Source organism: Myotis nattereri, assembly GCF_964212035.1.
Source record: "Myotis nattereri genome assembly, chromosome: 21".
NCBI lineage: Eukaryota > Metazoa > Chordata > Mammalia > Chiroptera > Vespertilionidae > Myotis > Myotis nattereri.
Window position 1 is genome coordinate 962,501 of NC_138097.1, and position 5,701 is coordinate 968,201.

Below are 5,701 nucleotides of genomic sequence, written 5' to 3' on the forward strand. Positions count from 1 at the left end.
CCGGTCAGGGCACATGCCCGGGTTGTGGGCTCGATTCCTAGTGTGGGGCGTGCAGGAGGCGGCCGATCCATGATTCTCTCTCATCATGGATGTTTCTCTCTCTCTCTCTCTCTTTCTTCCTCTCTGACATCAATAAAAGTACATTTAAAAAAATACACACATGCCCTAACCGGTTTGGCTCAGTGGATAGAGCATCGGCCTGCGGACTGAAGGGTCCCGGGTTCGATTCCGGTCAAGGGCATGTACCTGGGTTGTGGGCACATCCCCAGTGGGGGGTGTGCAGGAGGCAGCTGATCGATGTTTCTCTCTCATCGATGTTTCTAACTCTCTATCCCTCTCCCTTCCTCTCTGTAAAAAATCAATAAAATATATATTTTTAAAAAAGCAAAAAACCAAAACAAAACAGGCAGTTAAGACAGAGCGTCAGCAACCTGGCGGCCGGAGACCGGGAATGCCCACCCCATTTCTCCGCGGGCAGCGGCTGCGCAGCCTCGAAAGGCGGTTTTAATTTCCTCTCCCGGTTCTGCGAGCCAGTTTCCCGGGCAGCGAGGTGCGGGGCAGGCGAGGGAAACCCATCCATCACTTCTGTGGCTGCCGGGGCGCGGCGACGTGGCATCTCGCAATGACACAGACGAATGGGTCTGACTCCAGGGCGGCTGGCATTTCGGAGATGAGGGTGCGTTTGCCAGGTTTCGACATCCTCCCTTCCTCCTCCTCCCCCTCCTCCTCCTCCGTCTTCTGGGAGAGTGGAAGGTAGAGGGAAAGACAGAGAGAGGAGCACCGATGTGAGAGAGACACTGATGGGATGCCTCCCGCACGTGCCCCGACCAAGGCCAGGTACCTGCCCTTGAGCGGAATCGAACCCGGGACCCTTCAGTCCACAGGCCAACGCTCTACCCACTGAGCCACACCGGCCAGGGCCACCCTCTCCTTCTTGTCTCCTGGCCATTCTGTGGCCACCAGCCGGGTCCTTTCTGCTCCTGAACCCAAGAACCATGGCCACGGAGCATGCGCTTTGGATTCTGACGATGTGAGGGCCAGAAAGAGAATATTGGGGACCAGCTGTGCTTGCAAGAAATGTCAGTCACGCTCTGATAACCGCGACTGTGCTGCTCTGAGTAGAGGAGGCGCCGTCTAGACTGATGGGACCTGGGATCTCACCTGGAAGTGGAGCCCATCCTCCCACCCGGGACCTGCCTGTTACCATGGAAACATGACAACCTGGTTGCAGAAACCAGGGCTCCCAGCCCTTTGAGGACCCCCAGCCCTTTGCACACCCACAGGCCTTTGCAAACCACCAGCCTTTGCAGACCCACAGCCCTTTGCATACCCACAGGCCTTTGCAGACCCCCAGCCCTTTGCACACCCACAGGCCTTTGCAGACCCACAGGCCTTTGCATACCCACAGGCCTTTGCAAACCCCCAACCCTTTGCATACCCACAGGCCTTTGCAAACCCCCAGCCTTTGCATACCCACAGGCCTTTGCAAACCCCCAGCCTTTGCAGACCCACAGGCCTTTGCATACCCACAGGCCTTTGCATACCCACAGGCCTTTGCAAACCCCCAGCCTTTGCAGACCCCCAGCCCTTTGCATACCCACAGGCCTTTGCAAACCCCCAGCCTTTGCATACCCACAGGCCTTTGCAAACCCCCAGCCTTTGCATACCCACAGGCCTTTGCAAACCCCCAACCCTTTGCAGACCCACAGGCCTTTGCAAACCCCCAGCCTTTGCATACCCACAGGCCTTTGCAAACCCCCAACCCTTTGCATACCCACAGGCCTTTGCAAACCCCCAGCCTTTGCATACCCACAGGCCTTTGCAAACCCCCAGCCTTTGCAGAACCACAGGCCTTTGCAGACCCCAACCCTTTGCATACCCACAGGCCTTTGCAAACCCTCAGCCCGCATTGCCTGTGCACCGCCCACCTGGCCCACCCTCTGCCTCCTTCCCATGCCATCTCTGTCCTTCTCCCCAGTGTAAGCAGCCGCCTGTGGTGGGGGCAGAGCAGATGTTTGTGGGTGACCTGCTGCTCCCCACGCTGCCGGCGGGAATGGCATCAATGCTCACAGGCGATGCCAGGCTGTCTCGGCCCCATCGGCTCAGGGAGGGACAGGCGGCCGGACCCCTTGCTTGTCTGGTGACACCATGAGCTCCTCCTCCCCACAGCCCTCCTGTCCCTGCTGCCCTCTCTCTGTGCCTCGCCCACCCCTTGCCTATGTCCACACGTCTGCATCTGCGATGCCGCTCTGTAACTATACGTTTTATCATTTTAAGTACCTGGTACATTATTATCTGCACTAGAGGCCTGATGCACGAAGATTCGTGCAAGAGTAGGCCTTCCTCCCCCCCCCCGCCCACACCTCCCCGCCTCCCCACCAACCCCCGGCTGCCAGCACCGGCTTCCCCCCGGCACCTGGGACCCGGGCTTCCCTCCTCTGGCCCCAGCTTAATCAGAAAGAGGTTCAGAATGATGTCCGGAAGACGTCGGTCTAATTAGCATATCACCCTTTTATTATCATGGATGGCCTTGTCATGCTTATTTTTTTAAATATGTTTTTATTGATTTCAGAGAGGAAGGGAGAGGGAGAGAGAGAGAGAAACATCCATGATGAGAAAGAATCATGGATCGGCTGCCTCCTGCACACCCCACACGGGGATCGAGCCTGCAACCTGAGCATGTGCCCTGACCAGGAATCAAAATGTGACCTCCTGGTTCCTAGGTCGACGCTCACCGCTGAGCCACGCGGGCCAAGCTCCATACAAGCAGCGGCATGGCGCCCGGAGCACAGCGGGCCTGAGCGTGTTTCTTGGACTGGAGTGAATTTGTGGAGATGAATCTGTAGATGAGGCTGCAGGGTCTGCAGCGCTCAGAGGCGGAGGGGAAGGCGGAGGGACGGGGAGGTAGCTGGTAACATCTCCCGTCACCTAGCACCTGCCAGGCACCAGCCACCAGCCACTCCATCCCACCTTCAGGACAGGCCTGTGCGGCAGGCGCTGTTGGTCTCCCCTCCCACAGAGGAGGGTGAGGAGGCGGAGGTGAGTCACAGTCTGACTCTCCCGGGCAGAAGGGCCTGGCTGCAGAGGCAGGTGGCTGACTGCCCGGCGTGTACTTAACTGTGATGCCAGGAGACTGCCAGGGTGGTGAACCGACTGGTGGCTTGGATTCCTAAAGTCTGAGAGGAAAAATCTATGCCAGGCCCTGTCGTGGGAGGTTTCTGAACAACAAATATTTATCGCTCACAGTTCCGGAAGCCGGTGAGCTAATGGGGGGGAGGGTGTCCTGCTTTGCGAGGGCACTAATCCTATTTGTGAGGGCCCCACCCTCATGGCCTGCTCACCTCCGAAGGACCCACCTACTGACACCCCCCCACACAGATTGGGGGTTAGGATTTCAACATATGAGTTGGGGCAGGGGACACAAACATTCAGGGAAAAGCAGTTCCCTCCTCAGCATGAGGACTCTTGGAAGTAGCTGTATCTTCCCCGCTTGCTGAGATTCAATTTTCTTTCTTTCTTTTTTTTTAAAATATATTTTATTGATTTTTTACAGAGAGGAAGGGAGAGAGACAGAGAGTCAGAAACATCGATGAGAGAGAAACATCAATCAGCTGCCTCCTGCACGTCCCCTACGGGGGATGTGCCCACAACCCAGGTACATGCCCTTGACCGGAATCGAACCCGGGACCCTTCAGTCCGCAAGCCGACGCTCCATCCACTGAGCCAAACTGGTTTCGGCTGAGATTCAATTTTCATCTGTTCACAAGGCAACCTATGGCTGAGCGTGTAGCAGGGGAAAAACTTAATTTAAAAGAAAACTATGGTGTCTGCGATGACTGTTGCTTTGGGATTCATAATCCTAAATAATAAAAGACGAATATGCAAATCGACTGAATGGAGGAACCACTGGTGGAACGACCAGTCGCTATGACGCGCACTGACTACCAGGGGGCAGACGCTCAATGCGGGAGCACCGCTCAGCCAGAAGCCGGGCTGGTGAGAGCAGCAGCGGTGGCAGCAGCCTCTCCCGCCTCTGCGGCAGCGCTAAGGAGCAGCGAGCAGGCGAGTGGTAAGGAACAAGGGGTCCGGACTGCGAGAGGGCGCAGGCCGGGCTCAGGGGAACCCCTCTCCAGTGCACGAATTTCGTGCACCGGGCCTCTAGTAATCTATAATAATAAAAGCATAATATGCTAATTAGACCGGACAGCTGAACGACCTTCCAGACGACCTTCTGGATGAAGTCGGGGCTGCGAGGGCCGAGCACCTTGCACGAATTTCATGCACCGGGCTTCTAGTACTAACAATAAGACGGGGCTAAGCACTTAACATGTAGGGTTGTATTTAATTCTCCCAACAGCCCATGTGAGGCAGATACTACTACCATTATTCCCATTAAAACGTGAGGAGGCCGAGGGCTGTTTACACTAATAACAGTACAACAGAACCCCCAGGAGCTGGGAGTCATGACCATCTTTTAAAAATATGTTTTTAGTGATTTCAGAGAGGAAGGGAGAGGGAGAGAGATAGAAATATCATTGATGAGAGAGAATCATGGGTCGGCTGCCTCCTGCACGCCATCCACTGGGGATGGAGCCTGAAACCTGGGCACGTGCCCCGACCGGGAATCGAACCCTGACCTCCTGGTTCACAAGTTGACGCTCAACCGCTGAGCCGCGCCGGCCGGGCTCATGACAATTTTTAAAAGAGCTGCTGAGATGCTAAAGTGAAGGTTGGACAAAGACGGAGGGAAAATGTGAAGAGGAACAGGGAGCATAAAGCATTACGGAGACAGAGGGAATCGTCATTTTTGTTGGGAAGGCCAATTCACAAAGGCAAGAACCTTCAACAAGTTGCATTGTTCACAGAGAACACTGCATCCAAATATCTTTTTTAAAAAAAGGAAGAAATGAAAAATAAAACAACAGTGAGGGCCTGGCTTGTGTGGCTCAGTGGTTGAGCATCGACCTAGGACCCAGGAGGTCAGGGTTCAATTCCCGGTCAGGGCACAGGCCCAGGTTGTGGGCTCCATCCCCAGTGGGGGGCGTGCAGGAGGCAGCCGATCCATGATTCTCTCTCATCATGGATGTGTGTGTCTCTCTCCCCCTTCCTCTTTGAAATCAATAAAAATATATTTAAAAAAAGAAAAAAAGAGCAGCAGTGAGAGATTCATCTGCTTGGTCAATGTTTCACAGACGAGGCAGGCATACAACAGACAGGAGCATAAAGGGCGTGAATCACAAAATCAGTAACTCGGATTCAGCTACGTTACATTACAATCCGGGTCCTCTGAACCTGACACCTTTTTTGGGGCCCAAAGACCTGGCGGGGTTTGGGCTGCAAAGAACATTTTAAGAAGAAGCTGGCCAGCCCTGACCAGTGTGGCTCAGTGGATAGAGCGTTGGTCTTCGGACTGAAGGGTCCTGGGTTCGATCCTGGTCAAGGGCATGTACCTGGGTTGCGGGAACATCCCCAGTAGGGGGGGTGCAGGAGGCAGCTGATCGATGTTTCTCTCTTGTCGATGTTTCTAACGCTCTATCCCTCTCCCTTCCTCTCTGTAAAAAATCAATAAAAAATATATTTTTTAAAATTCTTTTAAAAAAGAAGAAGTTTTGTATGCATGCATATAAGCATAACCAATGGACATAAGACACTGGGGGATAGAGGAGGCTAGGGGACTGTCTAGGGCGGGGGGATAAAATGG